This window comes from Lepisma saccharinum, chromosome 26 (assembly GCF_977018435.1).
Source record: "Lepisma saccharinum chromosome 26, izLepSacc3.1, whole genome shotgun sequence".
NCBI lineage: Eukaryota > Metazoa > Arthropoda > Insecta > Zygentoma > Lepismatidae > Lepisma > Lepisma saccharinum.
Window position 1 is genome coordinate 20,523,177 of NC_139254.1, and position 14,758 is coordinate 20,537,934.

General features: G+C 37.1%; 1 protein-coding gene across 4 annotated transcripts in view; it reads left to right on the forward strand.

Annotated features, from left to right (window-relative positions):
* Positions 1-534: 534 nt before the first annotated feature.
* The window catches only part of LOC145979339 (phospholipid-transporting ATPase ABCA3-like), a 193,487-nt gene continuing 179,263 nt past the window's right edge, over positions 535-14,758 (forward strand). For all 4 annotated transcript variants that reach the window (XR_014440776.1, XM_083112199.1, XM_083112200.1 and 1 more), the window contains exon 1: positions 535-637. The gene's annotated coding sequence lies outside the window, so the exon portion shown is untranslated. The remainder of the gene's footprint in view (positions 638-14,758) is intronic.

Consider the following 14,758-nt stretch of genomic DNA (forward strand, 5'->3'; position numbering starts at 1 on the left):
GTGTATGTCTGTGTAGACCACAATCTTCTTCCCCCCCAAAAAAAAAATCAATCTTCAATGATTTCGCGCCCTGGTAGGGTATGTAGCTGCCTGGCAAAGTCCTCATTCCGTAAATTCACGAACTGCATGAAATCAGAAAAAGACATATATTCCCCCCTCGTTTTGAGAAAACCTGTTTCACAACCCACCCCTGTCCTTTCTGTGGTGAAGGACACTCCAGTGGGACAATGAATCTCCCCCCCTATTTACTGCGAGCAGCAAAAGAAGACGGCCGCGCCATCTACTGGCCACCGATGGAAATGCAATTTCAAAGCGCAGCGAGGTTTAAATGTGGGGTAATCCTCTACTCCTTAACTCCTCTATGGTAAGACTATGGTAAGACGAACTTCAAATAATTTTTGATGGATGTTTTCCGATTAGTACATGATCGCACATGATCATATGTTATTTAGTTATGTTCAGAATACTGAATTATGTTCAGTTTATATTAAGATAAATATTTACATTTTTCGTTTAATAGGCATTCCATCCTTCACAATATGGCGTGGGATAATTATTAAGACTGAGTCACAGATTAACTGAGTTTCTAGTAGAAGAGCTCACGTTAAATATGTCCGGGAGTTTAAAACCTTGGTAGGTAAGTTGTTCGTAGCATATTGTCTAAGTTTGTTTTAAGTCCACTTTGTACACAGAAAGGCTAGTCGAGACTGGACTGGACTTACAGTTTAAAGTGGGATCCAAACGAATATGTACCTCCACCGGACATCGAACCTGGGACCAGGAGCGGCGTCAGAAATTTTCGACCGGCTGGGTAGAAGCTGTATATTGATAAATTAGGGTGGGCAGTATACATGCACACACGCCCCTCCCAATATATATATATACACAGGGTGTTTTAAAACAACTTCAACAACTGTTGGGTGCTGGTAGATATAAAAACAAGCAACTTTCCCTTATAATTTAGCACTAGCAGATTTTCTGAAACGAAAGGCAGAACATCCATGGATTCGTACGGGGGAGATTGCAGCTATAACTAAAGGAACACAGCGTTACTTGCACCCCCCTTCTCTTTGGCAAAGGTTAGTTGATTTGGTGTTCGAAGTTAACTTTATGCACAGTAAGGCTAATCGGGACTGGAACTACAGTTTAAAGTGGGATCTGAACCACTATGTGCCTCCACCGGATATCGAACCTGGGACCCCCTGATTACAAGGCGACAACGCTTCCACTAGGAGCGCTGAAAACCTAACCTGTATGTATGGAACCAAACGCTCTGATGTAACTTCCAGGGACGTGTAGCGAGGTTACCACTTGAATTGAAAACAACAACATGAAAGTCTTATCTGGCCAAAATACAAAATAATAATTATACTTGTGATGTAAGCATAGATGTAAAAAGGTAAAAAAGGTAAAGTGCTCCCCTGTGCTTAGCACCATGCCATGAAGGCATATAGGGGGTGTGGGGGTAATGCCCCTCACTCTCTTGATCGGGTCGTGAGTGGGGGTGATGTGATCACCATCACGCCCCTGACCACCTTTACCCCCCAGGGTTTCCCCCAGGTACCCATGTCATTCGACGCTGGGTGGGCACCGGGGCTGCTTCCAACGTTAGAACCTAGGACCTTCAGCATGGTAGTCAGATGCGTTACCGACTGAGCCACCGCAGCCATTAATAGCATAGATGTGCACAGATTAATTTATTTGGGGGTGCCTTAAGGGGAGTTTCAGTTAAATCAATGCTAGCCTGATGATCGTAACTTCATATTCCTTTTCACAGAAACTATTAGGTGTATGAAATTTTAACATTATAGACTCTGAGCATTCGTTATCACTTGAGCACAGGTTTTTTTTTATCACTGTGTCGATATTCATATTAGTTCAGTAATGAAAGTACTTAAGTAAGAATTGAAAATAATAGTAGGCTATATTTCTACAGGTACTATCAGCAGAATTACTCTCATGAAATACATCTGTAGGTTCAGTTTTTCCAAGTTTTCTAATGCACATTACTTCATAAAATATAATTCTGTACATGGTCACCCGATAGTTAATGCCATGTGTTATGTATCATTTTAAACTGCAGAGTTCAGATGCAAGCAAGATCTGAAAGTTGATACAATTGTCACTGAAAGAGAGCATTCATGAAAGATTTTGAACAGTTGTCTTATTGGAAATGTTGAAAGGTTGCATTAGCAATAGAGGCTTTCCTTCAGGGAAGTAACATGTGCGGGGATGATCTGTGTGATTTTGAAAGGAAAAATATCTTCTTTACTACTAAAGCAAACAATATCAAATTGTTTTCGGGGAAAGAGAGAGAGAGAGAGGGATCTCAAATGAAACTAAATACTTTACTTTTTTTTACATTAATTTGGTTTGGTTTGATGTTTTAAGTCCACTTTATGCACAGTAAGGCTAATCACGACTAGACCTACAGTTTAGGGATCCAAACCACTTGTGCCTCCACCGGGTATCGAACCTGGGACCCCTTGATTACAAGGCGACAACGCTACCACTGTGCCATCGGGGAGGCCCCTTTTTACATTCATGTAATGAACAAGCTTATTGATTGCGTCTTTTAGTCATTGTGCAGACTTGCAGACTAATATGCTTTCAGATATGTGGTTGTGAAAGAGTAGTTATTTGTTGGTTCTATCCTGGGTTATACAGCATTCATACACTTCATGATTCTGCATGCTGATAATAATCACAACTAGTAAGTACTAATTATTACAACTGCAGTAATGTACTTTACACAAACTACTTTGAAGGTATAGGCTCTAGATGTGTGTTTATTTTGCATTACACATTAATGTGTGAAAATATTGAGATGTTCTCAACATGATTTGTTTGAAATTTTATTTTGTGATTTGTAATATACTTAAAGCTATGTTTACATCCCAGAGAACCTGTAAGCTTTACCTTTAATTAGCTTTAATTATATACAAATATATGTCATTTTATTCTTGAATTAGTTCTGTTATTGGCATCAAAAAGTAGTAGTACATGTAGTAATTATAATAATAATAATTCGGGATGAACTGATATGAAATTTATTCCGATACCGACATTCTGCTGATTCAATGTAAAATTGCAAATGTTCACCTTCTTCATTATTGTGTGCAACACTGAGATTGCAATGGGTATTTCCTTTGACAATGCATATTTATACATTTACTTTAGAAAGTTATGGTATATTATGTTTTTACTCCTAAAATAATTTTATGATAAAACTATGCACCCATTTGATAAGGTACCAATTAATCTGCCCCATTCCTAATAAAAATAATATAAGTAAGGTGAGGATGATATGGCTATGAGGAGAAATGGTGGAGGCCATTTAAAATTTAAAATAGTAGTGAACTGTTTACCCAATAGTCTGAGAAAAGAATTCAGAGAATATACATTTGGAGTTTATGTGGAAACCCTGAACCCAGACTTCAATCCCATCATGGGTTTTAGCTTTTCTCTGGCTGCAAAGCTTTAAAGATTTTACAGGAATTTTTAGTGTTAATGAACAGAATTATTCCATCTATCCCATAGAAAAGGAATATATACAGGGTGTCTGTAAAGTCAATGTGCAGCTAAAACACCAACCACCATAGGGTGACCATAATATTTTGACCCAAAAATGGGATATCCCAAGGAGATCAGTTTACACCCTCCCACCACCTACTGTAAATCGGTTAGGCCTAATTATAAAATTATTGTTTATTAAATGATGGATCACATAAATGATACATTATAAAGAATAACTGAAATATGATGTTCTGTTGTCAAAAGGTATTAATTATTATAATCTTGGTATGATTTACATATATAACGTTTCTCATCCTTTCTGATCAGCCTTTGATGTTAGTCCAATGCTGAAGTTTCGTAATGTCAGAAGTATTTAGCAGAAGAACCAATATTCTTGAGAGCATCTTTATTCTTCATCAATCATTTATACATCTCCCCGAAAACTTTACCCTACATATCAGACAGAACTCAAGATTTTTCTTTTGTGTTAATATGTAGGACCTTTTAATTCTTGTTGCAATTCCGTAGAGAAACTGCATACTTATTCTACAAATAATGGAACACACACAATGCAATACATCTTTTATTAACATGAAATGCTTGGTTTTCAAGATAACTCCTAGACTTTGGACAAATGGTGGCTTTTTAATAATGGGACGACCAGGACTCACCTCTGAAATGGGACTATCCCAGTCAAAGTGGGACGTATGGTCATTCTATCCATGTTGCACTTCTTGCTTCACTCTATGTTGGAAATGTCTTCCATAGGTCTCAAGACATGTCTGGACATGTTTCCTCATATTATCGAAGATCTTTTGCAGGGGAGTTGGTAAGATGTGTTGCATGTGGGTGGTGGTTTTACGTCCTTCAACTCCTCATTTGTGTGTGGATTGTTTCTGCGTACTTTTCATGTCAATGCACCCCCACAGAGAATTGTGTGGAAGAGGCAGGTCCGGAGAATGAGCAGGCCAGAATCCATACAAGATCAAGCAATTGACAAAGGGGTCATTCCATGCCAAATCAACAAAGTTCACAACCCGACCATCTCAGAATTTTCTGAAACTCTACTATTTGGTAGTCTTCATGAAGATATGAAATCCTGAGAAATTGTAGCTTCCTGTGTGGCGTAGTTATGGAGTTTTGGGGGCTCGAAAATACAAAAAATTGTCAATTTTTAGTCTGCGCTCAAGACTTTCATGGATAATTGCTCTTACCCTAAGTGACGTAGAGAACTGGTTGTAGTCTTGTTTGAAAGGACATGAAATATGCTTTCCAACGGTGTATCACATCACTATATTTAGAATAAAATCTTTTCAAGGTAATCCACTTTGACCTTTGGACCTTGAACTTTTGAAGATGCATATCTGCGATTTCCTTGGAACTGAAATATATTGTTAACTCAAGGTTACACTATAACATAACCATATTTGAAGTTGGGACGATTATGGGATAATTAAAGAAAAACAATTTAATTAAAGTGTATTTTTTCAGCTGGTCATTTCTAGTGGGAATTTGCAACACTGTTGTATGTATATGATTATCCACAGTAGTGAAAAATGGTCAAGAATTTTTGTTTCCTGAGAAATAACTTACATGCACCATAGTTCACAGGTTGTTCTTCAGTATTCATTCATTCATTCAGTCTTTGCTTGGCAAGCTGGCTTTCGTCTGTTGTTAAAGTGTACATTCTTCTTGTAGCAGTGGAAGGATCCACTTTTGTTAGAACATTGCACGTTGGGACCCAACAAATGTCCAGTTGAACCGAATGGGGACGTAAAAAAAAGAAGAAAGTTAATTTGTAAATCACCGGTGTCTTCAGACACTTTCTGAACACACACTAGCCACCAGTTGTTATTATATACACAAGTAAAATATCCAGTAATATCTGTGAATTCTAAGGCATTTTAACATACGTATTATGAAACTATGTTCTATAAATTTATCACATGCAGAATAATATTTCATATGTATGACATCTTTTGTAAAAGGAAGTACTACATGAAACTTTTTGATTCTTGGAATGGAATTAACTTAACTTTAGCAAATCAGTCACACAACATAGAAAAATCATCCTCATGGTAGGCAACATTGATGAAGTTTTTGCAATTTTTGTAGTGTGCTGATGCTCCATCAGAAAAGTAAAATATCTTGAATATCTTGAACAGGTTGTCAGAACCAAATTTATTCTTCAAAAATGTAATAAGTACTTTCTGGAGTAAGTAAACTTTCAGTTATGATTGTCGAAGTATTGGGATTCCATAATAAATAGTGAATGGGTGTATTGTTGTTGCTTGACCATTGTTCCAGTGAAAACCTTGCGAGGCATCTTGCAACACACAGGAGTAATTTTCTGCAAAATCACAAAGTACAATGTAGTGCCTATCAAGAACTGTTTCTTTTAAATGCTTGAGAAATTAAACTTGTTGGCATGAAAGAATTTCCGATCAGGTGCACATTTTTTCGACTAGAATTCCTATGAATTCTGCAGACTTCATTGATGTTTCAAGTGTTGATATGTCTGTGGATATCCACCGTTTGTTCCTTCTTTTTTTTGTTAATTTCCAGGTGATACTTATTAATTTCAAAATATGGACAGTCAATCGGGATGATGCCATGATGCCGGTGATCAAGGTATCTTACTTAAAAAAAAAAGTCAGCTCAAATTAGAACTGTCACACTAAACACACTATCTATTCAACATTCTACCACACTTGTTTCAAACAACACTGCTGCACGCATTCTTCACTTTCTAGTTGCAGAAGTATTGCAGATTAGCAAGTCCGCAATGCAAGGGTGTAGTGTTGCAAACTCCCACTAGAAATGACCAGCTGAAAAAGTACACTTTAATGAAATTGTTTTTCTTTAATTATCCCATAATCGTCCAACTTCAAATTTGGTTATGTTATAGTGTAACCTTGTGTTAACAATATATTTCAGTTCCAAGGAAATCCCAGATATGCATCTTCAAAAGTTCAAGGTCCATAGGTCAAAGTGGATGACATTCAAAATATTTATTCTAAATATAGTGATGTGATACACCGTTGGAAAGCTTATTTCATGTCCTTTCAAACAAGACTACAACCAGTTCTCTACGTCACTTAGGGTAAGAGCAATTATCCATGAAAGTCTCGAGCGCAGACTAAAAATCAACAATTTTTTGTATTTTCGAGCCCCCAAAACTCCATAACTACGCCACACAGCAAGCTATAATTTCTCAGCATTTCATATCTTCATGAGGACTACGAAATAGTAGAGTTTCAGAAAAATCCGAGATGGTCGGGTCAGAAATGACACTTTTTTTTTGTTGTTTGGCGTGGAATGACCCAAAGATGTGTTCCAAAAACTTCGAGTGATGAAGAGAGGGTGTGTGTGCACTTGCACTATCTTGCTGCAACCAAACTTCTTAAGTCCACTTTATGCACAGTAAGGCTAATCGGGACCACTATGAGCCTCCACCGGGTATCGAACCCAGGACCCCTTGATTACAAGGCGGTGATGCCACTCCGCCATTCAGGAGGCTCCTTATGTAACACATGTATGCATCATTCATCCTCATCATTATAATTAATACAGAGGGAAAGAAAAGAAACATGAATACTAGATCATACCCTAAAACCCAAAACAGAATTATGGTTGTCAAGCAGTTTCCAAATTTATTATCCAGGTTTACTAACTTAGCTTTGTTATGGACCTCCCTCATAACATACTGACTAATACAGTCAGCTTGTAATCAATGGGTCCTGGGTTCAATCCTTGGTGGAAGCACATTTCAGTGATTATAAGATCCCACTGTAATCATATGTACTCTTCCAATTACTTGTAATAGAATAAAGTTGGCTTAAGCAAACTTTAATGTTTGGATATCTTCGTAGCATTGATTGATTGAGTTTATTTTATTTCCACTTTCCTGCCATTTTTGACTGATCATGAAGATGAGGATGAATGGTGATAAGATGAGATGAGTAAAATGACAATCGCAACCAGACACAGACAGAACGCAAGCCAGGATAATACTTGCTCTGAGTCCAGATGCCAGATTCTGCAAAATGCAGTCCACTGCATCGAGGTTGACATTTGGCTGTCTTTTGAAAGGGTCACTCCTTGCACTCCATCTGCAGTAGCATAGTGGTTACACTATTGCCTTGTAATCAACAGGTCCAGCTGGCTCCAGTGGCAGAGTGGATAGCACATCACACTATGATGCCAGGGTCCCAGGTTAGAAACCCTGCCTGAGCATGAATGTTTGTGAGTGTCCATTCATCAATTTCATCATATCATCACTCATCCCCATCTTCACAAATTAGCCAAAAGTGGCACAAAATGTGAAGTAAAATGGGGTTGGAAAGCAAGAAAAAATGGAAGAATATTTCAATTCCAGCACAGAACGTGTTCTTTTGGGGGCAGATACTACATTAATTCCAGAACCTAAAACAGCCCAGACCCCAAGTTTTTAAGCACTCGTGTGCCTGTAATGCCAGTCATGACGAAGATTCTAAACATGTTAGTTTATTGTAGTTATTTATCATTCATGACATATTATTTTCACCTAATTTGCAGTTTATAACTGTATTATGATGATAAGAAATTAAAAAGACCCACTTTATCAAATAATATTAGATATGGCAGCAGTGACGTATCCTGAATTTTCATAAATTACATGCTGTACACAAATTTTTTAAAACATACATATTATGGAATGGGGGATAGCATTATACGTATTCAGTAGTTTATGATTTGCACATTAACATTACTAAATATTGCATAACATATAAAATAATGAAATATGGATAATAAAAGTTTAAAACTCAACAGGTTTTGATATCTGATGTGGAAGTCTTCATAAAATTATAAAATCACTTGATATTTATAAACAGTTTATATTTACATTGGAGATTTAGTTTTGTTTGGCTTATGCAAATAACATTATAGTAGAGGCCTAAATTACAATCAGAGATTCAGGAACAAGAGACCACACTTAATTAAAATTATTTAAATGTAAATTCTGCTCTTCTGTTTTGAGTGGTAAATTCCCTTATAACATCTTCGTAAAATGAGGGCAATGCTTTAATCTTCAGAAGCAGCTCTTTTTCAATGGATAATATACCAAGTGCACCTAATCTTTCTTGCGGTTGGGTTGCTCTAATATAATTATTAATTCTTCTTAATGCTGAAAATGATCGTTCCACTGATGCAGTTGAAGATGGTATTGACAAAATGAGTGTAGCCAACTTGTAAGTTTCACTCATAATGTTATGAATATTGTTCCTGTTCATATATGGTTCTAGTTCTTGTACAGGTATATTTTCAAACTCGGGGGAAGAATAGAGAGCAATCAACTCATTCTTTAGCTTTACAAAGTCAAATAATTTGTTGTATGGACTGACATTAAGTTTATTTAAAAAAATTTCAGGAAAATTAGATTTGTGTGAGGGAAATTTCTCTTCATTCAGAAGGGTCATGAATTCGAGCTTAGCAAGAGAACCAAACCTTTCGGATATTTGATTGGATATGTTATCTACAATCTCATAGTACAATCGCTTCATTTCACATTTGTCAATACACTTCCTCTTTCTATGAAATTAATATGTCTCTTGTATATTGAACTTTTCGCATTCTGTTTCAAAATCATTTCTGTGTGAAGTAAGCAGAAAATGAAATTATGCAATTTCTTTATCACAGTAAGGAAAAAAGTATGTCTGAGTGGGACAATATCCTTGAAAAAATCTGACAGAAATTTAATGAACCCATGAGCCTGTGATACACATAAGGGGTCCCAATCATCACAATTCTCTATAATGTCTTCAAAAAACATAGCCAACTCATTTCTCATTTCTTGCACTGTGTTAAGAAGTCTTGAACAAAAGTTCCATCATGTAGGTGCAGCTCTGGGGATCTTCTTTGCCATGAATTTCTTATGTGCACGAGTCCTTTTTGAAGATGTTGAAAAATATACAGATTTGCCAGATAACATTTTAAAAAGTATACGTCTATCTTTAATGGCACAATCAGACTGTTGTAAAACCAAATTTAAGACATGGCTGTAACAATGGGTGAAAGTAGCCTGTGGATATTTTTCCTGCACTCGCTTTTGTAGTCTGCTTATTTGTCCTGCCATAACTGCTGCTCCATCATATATCTGACCAACCAATTTTGATTCAAAATTAAAGTCTCTTGCAATTTTGACATGCTCAGACAGTGCTTCAGCAGAGCGATCTGCACTTACATCAGAAAATTCTATGAATATTTCTTGTGGCTCCCCTTTATCATTTACTGAGGCACGTAGATAACTGTGATTTATTAACTGAGTCTGTTGTTTCATCTAGAAGGATTGATACAAATTGAGTGGTCACTATTTCTTTTTTCATGGTACACTTTTGTTCAGAGATACTGGCACACTCATTTGAGTTCAAGATCAGCTTCAGAGCCGATCAAGTGTGGCAATACAGCCAAAGTAAAGGTTCGGGAAAACAGCACTCTGCAGTGTTGCTGACCACTAAAGTTTTTCATCGGATGCAAGGAATTTTCTGACTTGCCGAGTGAAAAGAAATGTTTACAGGAAAGCCTTGCATTTTAATTATTAACGCAGTGCAGTGTCCAATTTGAAAAGAGAATGGCCTTAAAAAATTCTGGAAAATATATTAGAGATACTCAGTATCCCATAATTAATCTAAAAAAACTCCTACCTCAATCCCTTCGCTTGGGGAAAAGCTCATATTCATTTGAAAGCAGAGGGGAGTGGATGGAGGTTTCATTACCTCTTTCCCTAGCTTAACGTAACAGCAACGTTGATGTTCACCAAGATAACCCTGGTTCAAATTCCCACCCGAGTGGGGGTATTCTTTGTGAGTGTCACTTTATCAATTTTCCCATATCATCATTTATCTTCTTCAACGTGATTAACTAAAAGCGGAAGGAAAGCGACACTAACAAAATATAAATCAAATTGATGTTCAAGATGCGGATGGGAGAAAATAAACAATCATGGCCCGAATGATGTGACTGCAGGATCAATTTCTTACGTATCCAAACTGCTTTTCTAGCTTGTTTTTATAGACGACAATTTCGAGCTTTGTGCATAAAACTTTCAGGAGCATTGTGACATTACTTGCACTGTAAATTTACAATAAAATTATCGAAACATAATGAACGATTTAGGAAGAGCATGGGAAGGGTGGATGGGTAAAGATAGACAAGTCATCTATTTAGTGACCATGATAACATGTTTCTGCAATTAGAAAACTTGACAGACTGCAATGGTATTACATGTGAGTGAAATTGAACAATGTGTTTCAAGATGGTGAATGAAAAACTGATTTTCCTCATATTGCACGCACGCTCTATATCATGCTATCTTTTTCCCCAAAACTGTCTACAATGCAGTTTCATAGCATAAGGAACTAAACTCAGGAATTGTAGATAGTTCGTTTAGAAGGACTAAAATTAAACTGTGTGACTCAGCTGTTAGCATATGTAGATGATGTAGACTTACTGGGGGATGATGTAAATACAAATAAGATAATGCTAAAATATTTTTCAATGCAGCTAATGAGATAGGTTTGGAAGTTAGCAAAGAAAGAACTAAATACTGTATATGTTTACAGGCCGAAACCAAGTGTTAGGTAATAATCAAAATCTTAATTATTGATAACTCGTTTGAACCAGATTTCATATTCAAGTACTTAGGAGTAATACTAACAAATGAAAATGATATTAAAGAAGAAATAAAAAGCAGGCTTAATTCAGGAAATGCATGTAACTTTTCTCTTCATAAACTTTTGTCTTCTCGTTTAATATCTAAGAAACTAAAAGTTAAAATATACAAAACAGTAATTTTGCCTGTAGTGTTATATGGATGCGAAACTTGGTCCCTTACATTGAAAGAGGAACATAAATTGAGAGTATTTGAAAATAAGATCCTTAGGAAAATCTTTGGACCTAAAAGGGATGAGGAGACAGGTGAGTGGAGAAGGTTACATAATTTAGAACTATATAATTTGTATTCATGTCCAGATATTATTAGAATGATTAAATCAAGAAGACTTAGGTAGGCAGGCCATGTGGCATGAATGGGAGAGGAAAAATGAGTTTATTTACATGATTCTTGTTGGGAAACCTGATGGTAAGATGAAGATGGAGGGATAATGTTGAGATGGACGTAAAGGAAATTGATAGCCGAAAAGATTATATAGATCTTGCTCAGGAGAGGGGCAGATGGAATGCCTGTGTTGCTGCAGCCATGAACCTTCGGGTTCAAGAAGGCTAGAGAGTTAGTTATGAGAGGAGTGGTGGTAAAATCGCAAACATACATTTTGCCATAAATGAAAAACTTTTGACTTGCAATTTTTAGAGTTTCAAGATAACTTAAAGGGTTGGTGTCATATTGTATTTGAGAAAAAAATGTCACCATGTTAAAAGATGGTAGATGACAGACTAATTTAACATGCATTGCAAGAGCTTTACGTTATTCAAATATTTGAGGTTGGATTTTCGTAGATTAAGAAAACCAAGTCTCAGCTATGTTAGGACATTACTTGAGCATTACTCTGTAATATAGTGTGTGGTTTAGGAAGGGTGGGAAAAGTCACTAATATTGAGACCATGATATCTGTAGCAAATTTAGAGTTTTTATGCTCAAATTCATGTTGCAAATAGATACACCCAAGGAATGATTTTTATTTTTCATTTACATTTGTTGAAAGCATTTTAAGATGGTGGGTGAAAAATTGATTTTTCATATTCTGAGGTAGCTCCAAATTCTGATGCCACTTTCAAATTTCTGCCTAAACTACATTTTTGGACATAAAGAATGGAGATTTAAATATTTTAGGGCATTTCTTAAGCTATGGCTTGACAAATATTTTTTTTAACAATATAGTGCACATGTATGTTGGGATCTAAATGGGGGCCACTAATGTTTTGTCCGTGGGAGCTGTCAGTTTCATAGCAACCAGATATTTTGGGGGATGGATATGGTATTCCATTTGGATGAAATCAATCAAGACAATTAAATATGTCAGCCTTATAATTTTTGGCATAGTTAATACACGGAGGAGATATTTAAACTTGAAACATCCACAAAAATTATGAGAAAGCACAACTGTGAACAAACTTTATTGAAGCAGAATTAAAAGTGTGTGTGTTCAGCTACCGTATGTTGTATAGTAGGTAAAGGTAAAAGTTCCTCGTGCATATAGCACTGTGCCATGAAGGCACATTCAGGGGATATGGGGGTAGGGCTCAACATATTCTTGATCTCGGCGATTTTGGAGATGATGTGATCACAACCAAACTGGCTGCCTGAACTCTCCAGGACCCATTGATTTGAGGATGTGTGAGTTCCAGACCTGCTTTTTGCAGGGACAAGACCGGATCACCTTAGATCACCCACCCCAAGATTCGAACCCGGCTGTTCTGCATGACAGAACAACTCCACCATGGAGATTGACTGAACCACCATAGTTATTAGGTATTAGTATAGTATTGCAATCCACAATCCTGGAAACTGATCATAGATATATTAACTATTATGCCATCCAGCAAAAGTAGAGTCAAACTGTTGGTCAAATTTTTCAGAACATAGTATTTTATATAATTTAATCATTTGTTCCGCACTGTCATGCCATGCTTTGGGCTCCAGCTATGGGACATGTGTAGGTTTGAGTCTTCTTGGAGAAATGTAACAGCTTTTCTCCTGAGATTTCGGCCTGCATATGAGACTCACTGGTGAACACTCACCATCATGATTAAATTGTGGAGCTACGAATGAGTAGCATAACCCGGTTATGAAAACCTACGACGACGACTGGAGGTTTGTCGTGCTGACCACACGTCACCCCATAAAAGTACGATCCGGTGGGATTGCGGCCGGCAGTCCGTAGGTTGGCCTGGGCCCTAAATAGTCTGTTGCGGCACGGGTTACGTATGTCTTTAGTTTAATCATTTCAGGGTGGGAGATCTTGATTGTCAATTTTTAACAATGTTAATAGACAATATTAAATATTTTTTATTCAGTGAACTAAAACAATACAAATTGAATGTTCCAATATATTATTATGAGGGAAAAATGTATTTCATTTTTGAAATATATGTATTTACAAACATAACTTGAAAAAAAAAAACAGTTTTGCCCAGGTTTTATTGGGTTTTATCTGAAAAAAAAACAACCGAAAAACCCACCCAGGTTGGGTTTTTCGAAAAAAAACCAGGCAAAATGCCAACCCTGCCCTGTTCACGCATATTTTTAAGTCCTTTGTTTCTCTCTCAGGATGCCTGGCAGTGCCATCAAGTTCTTCTGGATGGTCTTAGCGTTTGTTCCTCTCATGTGCAGCAGTGTCTCTATTTTCAGAATTTTCACGGCACCGTGGTACTTAGTATAGTTCTCACATTTGCATGACGAAGTGTAAAAAAAACTTCCTCTCTGTAGCTGTTTAAAATGACTCCACTTTCTTCCGAAACTCTTTCATCCTCTGGAACCCCAATTCTCGCTGCTTAACTTCCCCAAAATTCTCTCAGTTTGTCACGCATTTTCTTCGGAATCTGGCAGATACTTCCATTGCTGACTGTGGAAATGGATATTGTGGCCCCCAATTTCTTGTTATATTCTAGAACAAGCTCTTTCACGGCGGTCCCCCCCCCCCCCCTTCCGACAACTACATCTTGTCTGTGCTGAAGGTAACGTCTCATCACCTCTGCTTCCCTCGGAAGATGAGAGCTTGCTAATGGTGATGAATCACCCAAGAATGTACATTGACTATTAATTTTATTTTAAAGTCCAGTTTATGCACAGCTATGGCATACAGTTTAAATTAGGTTTGAACCACTATGTGCCTCCAAAGAAAATGTGTGACACACAGATAATTTTGGAGACGTTAAGCTACGAGAAATGGAGCTCCGTCATGACAGCAGCCCTATAGGACCACCAGACAGTAATGTAGGACACCTCAAAAGTAGTCCTCAGAAGCAAGGTGTTGGGACAAAGAAAGACAGCGTAACCAGCAGAGGTTAAGGTCCCCAGTTGTCCAGAGTATCTCCAAAAATGGGACTAAAGATTAGATATGGATATTGACGCTCTCCATGCGTGCCACTGGCCCTTTGGCAGTGTGCCAGAGGCGTCTGGAGGAGATGCAGCGTGATGACGGAAGATAGCAACCCATAACACACGAATCATTACATTTTTAATTCTTTTTTCTGCTTGATTTGGTCCACTCCACCGCTTCCTTCCTTTTGATGAACGGTACCAGAT